Source organism: Nicotiana tomentosiformis, chromosome 9 (genome assembly GCF_000390325.3).
Source record: "Nicotiana tomentosiformis chromosome 9, ASM39032v3, whole genome shotgun sequence".
NCBI classification, from domain to species: Eukaryota; Viridiplantae; Streptophyta; class Magnoliopsida; order Solanales; family Solanaceae; genus Nicotiana; species Nicotiana tomentosiformis.
The window spans coordinates 17,613,948-17,627,575 of record NC_090820.1 but is presented as its reverse complement, the minus strand read 5'-3'; positions in this window follow the sequence as shown (position 1 = coordinate 17,627,575).

Sequence of the window (13,628 nt, the reverse complement as noted above, 5' to 3'; positions counted from 1 at the left end):
TTTACTCTTTCTAGGATAGTATTAACATAGTTCTTTCAAAACCCGTCAATTACAAGTAATTCAATTTTAACTATTGACTCTTACTCCGTGAAAAGACAACATTTGGATGCATCCAAATAAACACATGGTTACATAATTGGACAGAGAAAAGAAAGCTTTCTCCAAGACGAAGAAATAGTGATTTCTTCTTTTCTAATTTGTTAAAAATAATTTCTATATTATTTCTTAATGATTAAAGAAATTGAGCAATTTGCATTTTCGGTGCGAGAAAAATTAAAAAAAAAGTCTTTTGTCAGTTAGTTGATCCTCTTTGTATCTTCTAAAATGGATACAAATCCCTATCTATGATTAGTATTTATTGTTTTTTGGAGCATATAATTATCTCTTAATTTTTACTTTATAATATAAATACAACTTTGGATATTATTTATATTATTTTTAAACAATTATTATCAAATACTCTATACTATATTAAAAGTACGAAGTCCCTTAGCGAAATGTCCTTCGCCTTTTTTACCCTTTAAAAATACAGTTCGCACAGAGAAAAATAGTAATTTAATTATTATTTTTAATATTTAGGAACAATCATTTAATTAATTCTCTCATATTTAGGAGTTTAAAATTAACTAAAATTTTACATATTAATTCTTTTCTTATTTGAACTATATTGAAATTCCTTATATTTAGAACTTTAAAATCATTAAAATTTTACATTATAAAAGTCTTGCATTTAAACAAAATAAATAAAGGGAATAATTAAAAAGATCAAAGAAAGGTGAAGTATGAGGTTTTGAATAATAACAGAGGTGGTCAAAGTCTTTTATAAACTTTTGTAAGTTCTGATTTATATGAAACAAATTATTAGTTATTCCAAAAAGATAATTTATAAGATATTTTAATATTTTTCAATAACATTTTTAAAATTTAGCTGAATATAATTCGGCTTCTTGACTACAGTTATGGCTTTTGCATTTGATTTAGAATTTATTTATTGTATATAGTGATTCTTAATTATTTGAGATTTAAAAAGTATTTTTTTTTGTTTTTTGTTCTAGGAACATGTCATTCATGGATGATTTTACCTAATCGATTTTTTACTATTTGATTTTTTTATTGAATAAGAATATAACTACAGTTAAATATTTAAAATTTGGTATTAGCTAATACTATTGAATTACTCATCTCACTTGAATAATAACACTTCAAAACTAAATACATACTTCCAATTCTTAATTCAGTCATTAAAATAAATTTTAAGTTGAATTATTGACTGATATAAGTATTTATATTGGACAATTTCTTTCATTATAGAGTCTATTAAACACAATCAATATTTAATTTTTAGGAACTTATACTTTTATTTTACAACTAAAAGATAAATTTTAAATAAATTTTTACTCATTGAAATAGGATACACGCGCAAAGGGCGTACCCTAAGACTAGTTATGTAATTAGAAGAAAGTCTCTTGATAAGAATTAATTGGTAATTCTCTAAAGATGGTAACTAACTTACTATCAAGTTAAAATTCATGGATAATGTTAAAAAAATATTTACCGTCAGTGTATATAACTTATGTTGGCCCAAAAATAGAATAGTTTTGAAAATTGACAAAGGAACTCAGATATGAACCATGTCCATCACTGGCAGACATAGACACCGGCAGAGTCAAGGCACGTGAGGTGCACATGCAGGAGATAAGCGTATTCTGGTAGAATGAGATATCTCCTGATCGAAAAGATTGCAAAAACGATAAGGAGAAGGACTCCTTATTCAGTAAGAACAGTATCTAAGATAAGGAAGGATTTAGGAGTTGAGTTTAACTAGAACTCTTCCACCAAGAAAGAGTAGCATTAGGATTCTAGTTAATTCTGTATCTACTAACTCCTATATATTACAGAATGTTCTTATTGTACAGGTACACACAAAAGCATAAGTTAAGCAAGAATTGAGAGCAAAATAGCGAGACAATTTTGCAAGCAGTTCGATTGATATTTGAGTGTGTGAATCTGACGCTACTTGAACCAGTTCCAACTGTTGTCTTTTAGTCTAGTAATTTGTAGTAGGTGGTTTTAACTTGTACCTTTTTAACTTTATCTAGAAGCGTCTGTAATAGGTACTTTGTGTTTTCAAGTTAGAGTTAACTTGAAATTTGTCACAAATAGTTAGAGGCTAGTTTGCTACAAAGGGTTAGAGGTAATCCTAGGTTTACAAAAGAGTTTTTGTAAATGCTGTTTTGGCTCACTGATTTAGTAAAGAGTTTTGGGAAAATCTTACTGGGAAGTAGGTCGTGGTTTTTTTACCTTTTGAGCCAGGTGTTTTTCACGTAAAAATTTCCGTGTTCTTTATTTTCTGTACTTATTATTCTGCAACAGTAGTAGTTGGAACATATAGAAGAACCAGGTCCTTCTATAATCTGTGTACGCGAAAAATTGGACACCACACAAATCACCCCCTTTCTTGTATGGTATTGACGTATAAAACATCAATTGGTATCAGAGCAGATTATCCTTGAAGAGGCTAATACCTTAGGAGAAGATCAAGATGAGTGCACCACCTGAAAACTGGGAAGGGCAATCCACTGCTAGGCCACCACTCTTCAATGGCCAGTACTACTCCTGGTGGAAAAACAAAATGAGAGACCACACCATATGAGAAGACTATGAGCTATGGGACATTGTCACAGATGTTCCATTGGCTACCATGAAGATAAATGCCGAAGGAGAAGAGGTGCCAAAAACAAGAGCTGACTGCACTGCTGACGACTTGAGAAAATGGGAGAAAAATGCTAAAGCCAAGAAATGGCTTGTTTGTGGACTCGGTCCAGATGAGTACAACAGAATTCAAAGCTGTACTACTGCTAAAAAAAATTTAGGACACCTTGCAAGTGGCTCATGAAGGAACTGCTCAGGTGAAGAGGTCCAGAGGTACTTTACTATATTCTCAATATGAGAATTTCTCTATGAAGGAAGAAGAGACTATCAAAGAGATGTATACAAGGTTCACCACACTGACTAATGAACTGAAGTCTCTTGGAATGACTCTTCTTGAAGAAGACAAAGTTGAGAAGATTCTGACTAGGGTTCTACGAGTTTCTTGGGAAAGCAAAATCACTGCAATTTAGGAATCTAAGAATATTGCAACTCTTAAACTGGATGAGCTGATTGGAAATCTCACTGCGTATGAACTTAGCAGGCAGACCATGAAGATGGATGTGCCCAAGAAGGAAAGGAGCTTGGCACTCAGAATCATTGAAGGTGCTGATCTGGAGGAAGATGAAATGGCTATGATCACCAAGGACTTCAAGAAATATCTTATGAGAGGAAAAGGCTCTTCAAGAGGTGGAAATTACAACAAAGCAAGGGTTCCTGAAAAAATGACCAATGAGGGCTGCTACAAGTGTGGGAAGACTGATCATCACACCAAGAACTGCCCTCAATGAGAAATTGAATGGAAGAAGGAAAGATCTGAACGAAGGAACAGGAAGAAGGAACATGTTCATCCTAAGAAGAACAAAGGATCAACAAAGGCTATGGTTGCTTCTTGAGGAGAAAGTTCAGATGAGGAATCAGATGATGAAGACGGAGATGAACAAGCACTTATGGCAATTGGAGAATCAGATGGGGAATCTCATGAGGAATCTGAGGTAAGTATAATTCATCTAAAAGACAAGATTAAGTTTTTGTCTAAAGAAAAACTCTCTGAATTATTGCTAGATTTCATTGATAAATCTGAGGTAATAAATAAAGAAAAAGAACAGTTGTATAAGGATTATGTGATTTTAAAAGCAAAGTGTAAGAACCTGGAACTCAGAGTTAGTGAGACTGTGAGTAAAAATACTGCTCTAAAGAACCAGGTTCATACATTTTAAGCAAATATTCTTGAGTTAAAATCTGAAAATCTAAAACTGAAACTAGGAACCAGTAAGAAGACAACTGATTGCACACAACTCACTTTAGAAGAAAATGTAGGCAAACTGAAAGATGAATTGTATAGGAAGGATGAGCAGGTAAGAGTGCTAAAGGAGAATCCAGGCAAAGTCAAGCATGAATTAGACAGAACTAGTAAATAGAACAGGTCCTCCGATGCTTTGTCATGGCTACAGAAACATCACAGTAGCAATAGAAGAGGACTTGGCTTTGAGAATCAACTACCTAAGTGGGATCCTAAAAGGAAGTACCTCACTCTTCCTGAGAACAAGATTTGTACTCACTGTGGTAAGACTGGTCACTATAAAAGTGAATGTAACGTAAAAGAAAGGGCCAGTCAAAAGAACAAAAAATTTGTTCAAGAGAAGAATTGGTTACCAAGTTAGGCTAAAAAGAATTGAATTCATCCTTTTGCTTATAGAAAGGGACCCAAACTAGTTTGGGTTCCTAAGACTAACCCCTGATTTCCTTTTGTAGGTTCAAGTAAAGGGGAGTAGCCAAATATGGTACATAGACAATGGCTGCTCAAAGCATATGACAGGAAGGAAGAACCGGTTCCTTTCACTTGAGGACCTCAAAGGAGGAAATGTCTCCTTTGGAAATGGAAATAAAGGTGAAATAATTGGGGTTGGTAAGGTAGGTAAGGATGACTCTCATTCCATTGAAAATATCTACTTGATAGACAACTTGAAGTATAGCCTAATCAGTGTGTCACAATTGTGTGATAAAGGTAACTTGGTAGCATTCACCTCTACTAAATATTTTGTGATAAATCTTATCACTGACAAGATTGTTTTGCAGGGTAAAAGAGTGAATAATATATATATTATAGATCTGTACACACTCTCAGAGAATGAACTAACTTGCTTACGTGTGCTGGATAGTGATCCCCTCCTTTGGCATAAGAGGCTTGGACATGCAAGTCTAAGTCAACTCAACAAATTAGTCTCCAAGGACTTGGTGATAGGACTGCACATTAAGTTCAAGAAATACAAAGTTTGTGAGGCTTGTGCAAGGGGGAAGCAGGTAAGATCCTCTTTTAAATGCAAGAAAGTGGTAAGTACCACCAGAACAATGGAACTGGTTCATATGGATCTCTATAGTCCAATGAGAACATTAAGTAGAGTTGGTAAGATATATATGATGGTGCTTGTTGATGATTATTCTAGGTTTACCTGGACACTGTCTTTAACATCTAAAGATGAAGCATTTGACATATTCACTTCCTTTGTTAGAAAAACTCAAAAACAATTAGGAAATCAACTTGCATCAATTAGGTCTGATCATGGTACTAAATTTGAAAATGCTAAATTTGCTGAATTTTGTGATGTGCATGGCATAGATCATAATTTTTCTGCCCATAGAACTCCACAACAAAATGGAGTAGTTGAAAGAAAGAATAGGACTCTTGAAGATATGGCTAGGACTATGCTTCTTTCTAGTAAGCTGCCCCATAGCTTCTGGGCAGAAGCTGTAAATACTGCATGCTATATCATAAATAGGTGCATGACAAGACCTCTAGTAGAGAAGACTCTCTATGAGTTACTTAAAGGGAGAAAACCAAACATATCCCATCTTAGGGCATTTGGATGAAAGTGCTTTGTGCACAACAATGGTAAGGACTCCCTAGGTAAGTTTGATCCCAGAAGTGATGAGGGAGTATTCTTGGGATATTCTTCACATAGTAAAGCATATAAAGTATATAACAAAAGAACTATGTGTGTTGAAGAAAGTGTTCATGTGGTTTTTGATGAAACTAACATTCTTTCTGAGAGACAGGAACATGATGATGAAGCAATTGGGCTGGTAAGAAACTTAAATGAAAGCACAGCCGAGACTGAAGCTGCATTGGAAGAAGGAATAGGTGATGGAACAGGTCCTTCTATCCAGGGCAACCTGACAGGGGGAATAGAACAAAGAGAAAATGATTCTCAAACCTCAAGGGAACCTGTCCATGAACCTGTTCCACATCAACAAAGCATTGAAAGAACATCAAGGGGAAATCAGTTGGTTGTGAAACCTTACAAGTATCAAAGTTCTCATCCCATTGAGAACATAATTACTGATCCAACCTCTGGAATCAAAACCATATCTTCATTAAAGAATATTTGTGCTTTTGATGCTTTCTTATCTCTTATTGAACCTAAAAATGTTGCCGAGGCTTTGCAAGATGCAGACGGGGTAAATGCAATGCAAGATGAACTCAACCAATTTGAAAGGAGTCAAGTTTGGCATCTGGTGCCAAGACCCTTGGACAGATCAGTAATTGGCACAAAATGGGTCTTCAAAAACAAACTTGATGAAGATGGAACTGTTACAAGTTCAAGGATATAGCCAAGAGGAGGGCATAGATTATGATGAAACCTTTGCTCTAGTTGCAAGGTTAGAAGCAATAAGACTCCTCATAGCCTTTGCTGCTCATATGGAATTCACCCTCCACCAGATGGATGTCAAGAGTGCCTTCCTCAATGGCTATCTAAAGAAAGAAGTGTTTGTCAAGCAACCTCCAGGGTTTGAAAGCAAGGAGAGTCCTGATCATGTGTACATACTTGGAAAAGCACTTTATGGGCTCAAGCAGGCGCCAAGAGCATGGTATGAAAGATTATTAAAGTTCTTGCTTGAGCATGGCTACAAGAGAGGTAAAATTGACAATACTTTGTTCTTGAAAGAAAAAAGGTAAATATCTCTTGGTAGTTCAGATATATGTTGATGATATAATCTTTGGAGCAACTACTGATAAGTTAAGTAAAGATTTTGCTAAACTAATGGGGAGTGAATTTGAAAGGAGCATGATGGATGAGCTTAATTTCTTTTTAGGCTTACAAATTAAACAAATTTCAAATGGAACTATGATCCATCAGCAGAAGTATGTAAAAAAGTTGCTTAAAAGGTTTTAAATAGAAGATTCCAAAGAAATTGACACTCCTATTGCAACAGCTACAAAGTTGGATATGGATGAACCTGGTTCATCTGTCGATCAGAAGTTGTATAGGGGAATTATTGGCTCATTGTTGTATCTCACTGCTAGTAGACCTGACATTGTTTTCAGTGTAGGCCTTTGTGCAAGATTTCAGGTAAATCCAAAGAAATCTCACTTGACTGCTGTGAAGAGAATCTTGAGATACCTAAAAGGCACCACTGATCTTTGTCTTTGGTATCCAAAATATAGTAATTTTAATCTTGTGGGATATGCTGATGCTGACTACGCAGGTTTTCTAGTGGAAAAAAGAGCACCTCAGGTATGGCATACTTTCTTGGCTCATGCCTTGTGTCTTGGGCCACTAAAAAGCAGAATTCTGTGGCCTTATCTACTGCTGAGGCTGAGTATGTGGTTGCAGCCTCATGTTGTGCTCAACTATTATGGATTAAATAACAATTGAGGGATTTTGGAATCGATGTTGGATGTATCCCTATCTTTTGTGATAACACTAGTGCTATTAGTATGACAAAGAACCCAGTTCATCATAAAATAACAAAGCACATAGATGTTTGACATAACTTTTTAAGGGACAATTATGAGAATGGATTGATCATTATAGAGTTTTGTGCTACTGATAAACAAATTACTGACATCTTTACAAAAGCACTAAGTAGAGAGCACTTTTAAAGGAACATGTTAGAATTAGGGATGATTAAGATCACCTAAGTGAACCAGTTCAGATTGTACATGAAAAAAGTAATTAATAAAAAGAATTTTTGGTTAGAAAATCTGAAACTTATGTAAATAACCAGATTAATTGTTGCTCAGTCTCATACTGTAAATAGTATACTCATATGCCATGTTTTAATATGAATCACTGGTCTCTAATGAAATTTTCTCTATTTTTGCAAATTGAGATATGGTTGAGAGGATTCTTAGTGAAGAACCTGGTTCATCAGTGCTGGTTCATCTGAAAAATGAGGTATGTGTTCTACACTCTGCACATTTTGAAATACTAATATTTAAATCATGAGCAAAACTCTACCCAAGTCCAAAATCTTCCAAAGCCTATCCAATAAAAATTTGAACCAGTTCCGTTTTAACTAAAGAATTCTCACCGAATTAAAACACCTAGATTCTAGGGGATCTGTAACCGTCATTCCAAACTGAAAATTGTAGAGTGATTAGGCTTCTAATTGATCACAAAAAGCTACCGTTGTGTATTAATTACACTTCTCCTTTAAATCCCTCATCATTAACTCTGCAAATTCTTCATTATTTTTGAAAAATCGTCGAAACCCTTTCTTCTCTCTTTGCCTTCGAATTCAATCCAAGCTTTTTCCTTCATCACAAAACCATAACCAAAATGTCTAACCCCTGGAATAACCCTGGTACTCCTCCACCCCCTACTCCTTCCTCTTCCTCTATAACCCCTAAACCTAGTTCTAACCCCCAACCTAGAAAAAGGAGAGTCAAAATGCTTGCTGGAAAAATAGTGGCCAGCGGTGCTTTATCTCAAAAATTAAATGCCCAACTTCAAGCAAGCCAAGCCCAAAACTTACAAAATTCGAGTGATTCCTTTAAATCAGCGGCTGAGGGGGAAGAAACTGGGTCTTTCGATTCTGAACAGGTAAATTCTGTCCCAAAACCTTCATCTGAGGTTATTTATGAGATCGCTAAAAATTTAGAAACTAGGTTCATCCTGGTTGGGTCTGTGATAGATGTGGAAATGCCTGAGACAAGAAGGAGAGGTGGTAAAAACAAAATTGAAAAAGAAAAAGAGAGAGAGAGAGTACGGAGTGAAGAGAAGGGAACAGGGAAAGAAGTGGTTGATTCTTCACCCACCTCTAAATCTGTTAGAATGGCTATTTGTGGAGCTGAGCCAAAGAAGGAGGAAGAAAGTGGTAGGCACACAAGGGGAAGTGGATCAGGAGAAGCCGCTGAAGGGCTAGTAAATCTTGGAAAGCAAGCAGAGGAACCTGGTTCATCTGCTGAGGAAACCCTGGTTGATCTCTTGAAAAAGTTAAGTGACAGTTACCAACCTAAGAAGAAAAGAACTCCTAAAGCTACAACCTCTGGGACAGCAGGAGCCAACAAGAAATGGAAAGCTGCTCCTTCTGAGACCTCTGATATTCCTCTTCCAAGAGGAAGAACTACAAGGAGCAATCTACAGTAGAGTGAAGAGGAGTTGCAGAGAGCTTTAGAGGAGAGTAAGAAGAAAAGTGTGGATAAAGAGAAAGAAAAAATGGTTGAGCCTGTTGAGTTGGATGAAATGGATCTGGTCCATCAAAGTGGAAAAGTGGCAGAGGTAGAGGTTCAGACCCCTAAGCCAAAGAAAGCCAAGACTTCCTCAAAGAAGTCTTCATCTATTTCTAAGTCTGCTGAACCCTCTATCTTGGCTAAGCGAATCGGGTCTGCAGTGAAAGCCAAGCAAGTGAAAATTACTGAAGAAGATGATTGGAGTGGTGAAGAGGAGGATGTGTCTGATGGTGAGAAGGACAAGCTGACAAAGTTTGGTAAAAGAACAATTCTGAAGGGGAGATTGTTGAAGGACTTGGAAGAAGAAAGAATGATTTTGCTGTTGGAGAAGCTTGAGATACAGGGGTGGAAGGACATGGTCCTTTAGTTGGATGAGAGACTGGCTAGGAATTAGATTGTGGAATTCATGGCCAATGCCGAGGTCAAGGAAGGCAGAGTCACCAGCCTAGTGAAAGGGGCCCAAATCTCTTTTGATGCTAAAAAATTGGGTGAAATCCTTAGCATACCCTCTGAAGGCTATGATGGCTATACTAGGCAGAAATGGCCCAGTCTTGATTCTCTTCCAACTGCCCTGGCTATCACAAGGAAATTTTGTGATAATGAAGAAGAGAATGAGCCCAAGGCAGTCTATAAGAGTGAAATGGAGCCACCCCACAAGGTGATCTTTGAATTCATCAACAAGTGCGTGTTGCCAAGGAAGGAAATACGGCATATTGCAAATTACATGAACTTGCTCTTGATGTAGTGTATGGACAGTGGGAGGCAGATAAACTGGCCTGGGTTCATCATTCAGCTTTTGGACAGAGTTGTCAATGGCTTCAAAGCCCATGTCATTCCTTATGGTTTCATCCTCACTTCTGTTCTTGCTCATTATAAGGTGCCATTGAAGAAGGCGGGGATGGCCACAAGCAAAGACCATTTTGGGATCAATACTCTTCTTGCTTGTGATTATGAGATCCATGTCGTCCCCAATGAACCTGGTTCATCGAAAAGGACACATGTAAATAACAAGGTCAGAGCCCTAGTGTAGGAGAGTGGGGCAAAGGATGCTGAGATAGCAAGGTTGAAGACTCGTTTGGCTGAGGTTGAATCTGAGAAGGATGTTCTCAGAGTTGAGCTTACAAAGGAAAGGGAGAAGAATGAGGGAATTCTTCACGATATGTTGAATCTTCTCCAAGCCAAAACCCAAGCGCCTAGTTCTTCCAAGCCTTAGTTGCCTAGCCTGCCTAGAAATTCAGTGACCCAGATTCGAGACTTTTTCTTTTTGCTCATGCTTTAAATGTTTTTGTTTTATTTTGTGGATTGTGGAAGAACCGTACTTTCTATCAATGAAATTTGCTGCTCTTGTTCTTATGCACTGTCTCTATTTCTTTGATAGTTTGAATTCTTAGTTGATTACTGATGATTGATCCATAAATGCATTTGGAGTTGCCCCAGTGGCCATGAGTAATTTTTATAAAATTTGGGACTCACACATCTTTTTGTAATTTTTTGATGATGCCAAAAGGGGGAAAATGTGCTCTGAACAAGTGATATTTATAACCTAAATGACCCTAGTTCTTTATGATAAGTGCTTAATACTCTAATATGTGTCAATGTTGGATTAAGTTGAAACATGCCTAAGCTTATGGATGCACAAAGTTTGTCATCATCAAAAAAGGGAAATTTGTTGGCCCAAGAAAGAGAATAGTTTTGAAGATTAACAAAGGAACTCAGATATGAACCAGGTCCATCACTGGCAGACATAGACACCTGCAGAGTCAAGGCACGTGAGGTGCACATGCAGGAGATAATCGTATTCTGGTAGAATGAGATATCTTCTGATCGAAAAGATTGCAAAAATGATAAGGAGAAGGACTCCTTATTCAGTAAGAACAATATCTAAGATAAGGAAGGATTTAGGAGTTGAGTTTAACTAGAACTCTTCCACCAAGGAAGAGTAGCATTAGGATTCTAGTTAATTCTTTATCTACTAACTCCTATATATTGCAGAATATTCTTATTGTACAGGTACACACAAAAGCAGAAGTTAAGCAAGAATTGAGAGCAAAATAGCGAGGCAATTTTGCAAGCAGTTCGAGTGATATTTGAGTGTGCGAATCTGACGCTACTTGAACCATCTAGAAGAACCAGTTCCAACTGTTGTCTTTTAGTCTAGTAATTTGTAGTAAGTGATTTTAACTTGTACCTTTTTAGCTTTATCTAGAAGCGTATGTAATAGGTACTTTATGTTTTCAAGTTAGAGTTAACTTGAATTTTGTCGCAAATAGCTAGAGGCTAGTTTGCTACAAAGGGTTAGAGGTAATCCTAGGTTTACAAACGAGTTTTTGTAAATGCTGTTTTGGCTCACTGATTTAGTAAAGAGTTTTGGAAAAATCCTACTGGGAAGTAGGTCGTGATTTTTTCACCTTTTGAGCTAGGTATTTTTCACGTAAAAATCTCTGTGTTCTTTATTTTCTGTACTTATTATTCCGCAACAGTAGTAGTTAGAACACATAGAAGAACTAGGTCCTTCTATAATCTGTGCACGCGAAAAATTGGACACCACACAAATCACCCCCTCTCTTATGTGGTATTGACGTATAAAACATCAACTTAAATTCATTAACAAGATATAAACCTGTTAGAAATAGGATTGATGGAATAACAATCTATTTACTACTTAAATCCATTACCAAACATGTAAACCTGTTAGCGGACATATTGCCTCATTGTGTTATTCACAAAATACTACGTGACCTTAGTTTTAAAGAAGCTCCTAAGATGAGCATTCTCTCGAAAACATGTCTACAAGCCTGGTGGATTCATACCAACTTGGAATTCAGAGTTTATTGTATCAAAGACTTTGAAATAGTGGATAAAATTCTTGTGAGATATAGGGACAAAAAAATCCCTATAGACAAGTTTAAACTTTGGAACTTCTCAGACTTTAGTCCTACTAAAGCTTTTCCTCTGATACATAAGTGACTTGGCGTTGCTCTTCAGAATGGCGTAAAAGATCTAGTGTATAGAGATTTTAGCGTCTCTAGTTTAGTACACGGAATAGAGAAGTGCGTAGAGGGTTTTGCTTAATTACGTATAAAGGAGATCAAGTTCCTGAGGTCAAATTTGCAAAAGAGTCGAATCAATTGATGAACTCAATACTTGTTCCACATTGCTCCAACAATCCAGAGGCTACATGGTTTTGTAACTTGAGTAAATTTCTATCAATTTTGAACTCTTGGTCTCAAGTTTCCCTTTATTTTGTCAAAACCAATGAGATCAACATGAAATATTTGCAATTGTATCATAGAGTTCGTATACCCCAAGTGGACGTTTTAAATGCAGATATAAGGCCAATGTCATCTGATGAGGAGTGCCCGACTTTTGTGGATGCTTTGCTATGGACTTGTCATCCTAGGAAGCTCAATGTATCGTCACCATGCAAAATGATTGCATGTTTCATGGATCGTTTAATGCATATGAAAAATTCGAGTTATTCTATTTCTCATGAAAGCAAACCATGGCACAGTCAATTAAAAGAAGTAAAATACACATTTGATTTGAAAGATCAGCCTGTGGAACTCACAAGTAGGGAGCTGAAAAGGATTACCTTTTGGATGAGACATAAAGTTTATTTTCTATTAGATTGGTGATGCAGTTAATTTGTCTCTTTTCATTTATTCTTTTTCTTAAGTTTCTTCGTCCATATTTTATAGGACAAATTAGAGATGCTAAAGAACTTCAAGTTTCAGAAGGTTTCTTTAAAATGGTCTTTTATAACAAGAGACCTCGTAGCATGTTATGATTCTAAAAGTTGCATTAGTGTGCAATTGACTATTTATTAATTTTTTTTTCTGGGGCTTATTTCAACTTAATGTTGTAATTTTAATTTAAGTACTCAAAGTATGTAGTATGTTGAAAAGAGAAGTTATATTGCATGAAAAAATGCTGCAATATTGTCCGCTGATAGCGGAGGCGGAGCCAGTATTTGAAATTTATGGATATGAAATTATGGTCCATTTTAGTTATTGCCTTTAAATTTCTTAAGATAAATATAGAATTTGAATCAAATTTACCGGATTCGGCCAGAGCCGTAACTAACACACTAACTTCACCCCAAGTTATTTGTGCCATCACTTGCTTCAACTTTCATCACCCAAACACATGTACAGTTTTGCAGTTGTACAATTTGATGTTGTTAACGTTAGTTGATAGCTTTTATTTGCCATATTTAAGAGTAGGCAAAAATCTTTCTGTGAAACAACTAGAAATTCCAAATAAGGAAAGTTTTTTTTACTCAGCAGAGAAAACAAGAAAAAACGAGTACTACATTCTTGTACATCCACAAGACTAACATTTACTAGTATTACTTTTAGAGTTTGCAAAAGCTGAACTTCTAGAGTTTTGTTACAATCTTAAATCTGTTATATTCTTACACCTTCTCGTGCACAGTTCTTATACATAAATCATTTGTTTCCAACGAATAATGATAATGAGGATTACGAATTTTTCTACGCAACTTGAATAGTCTGTTTTTGAA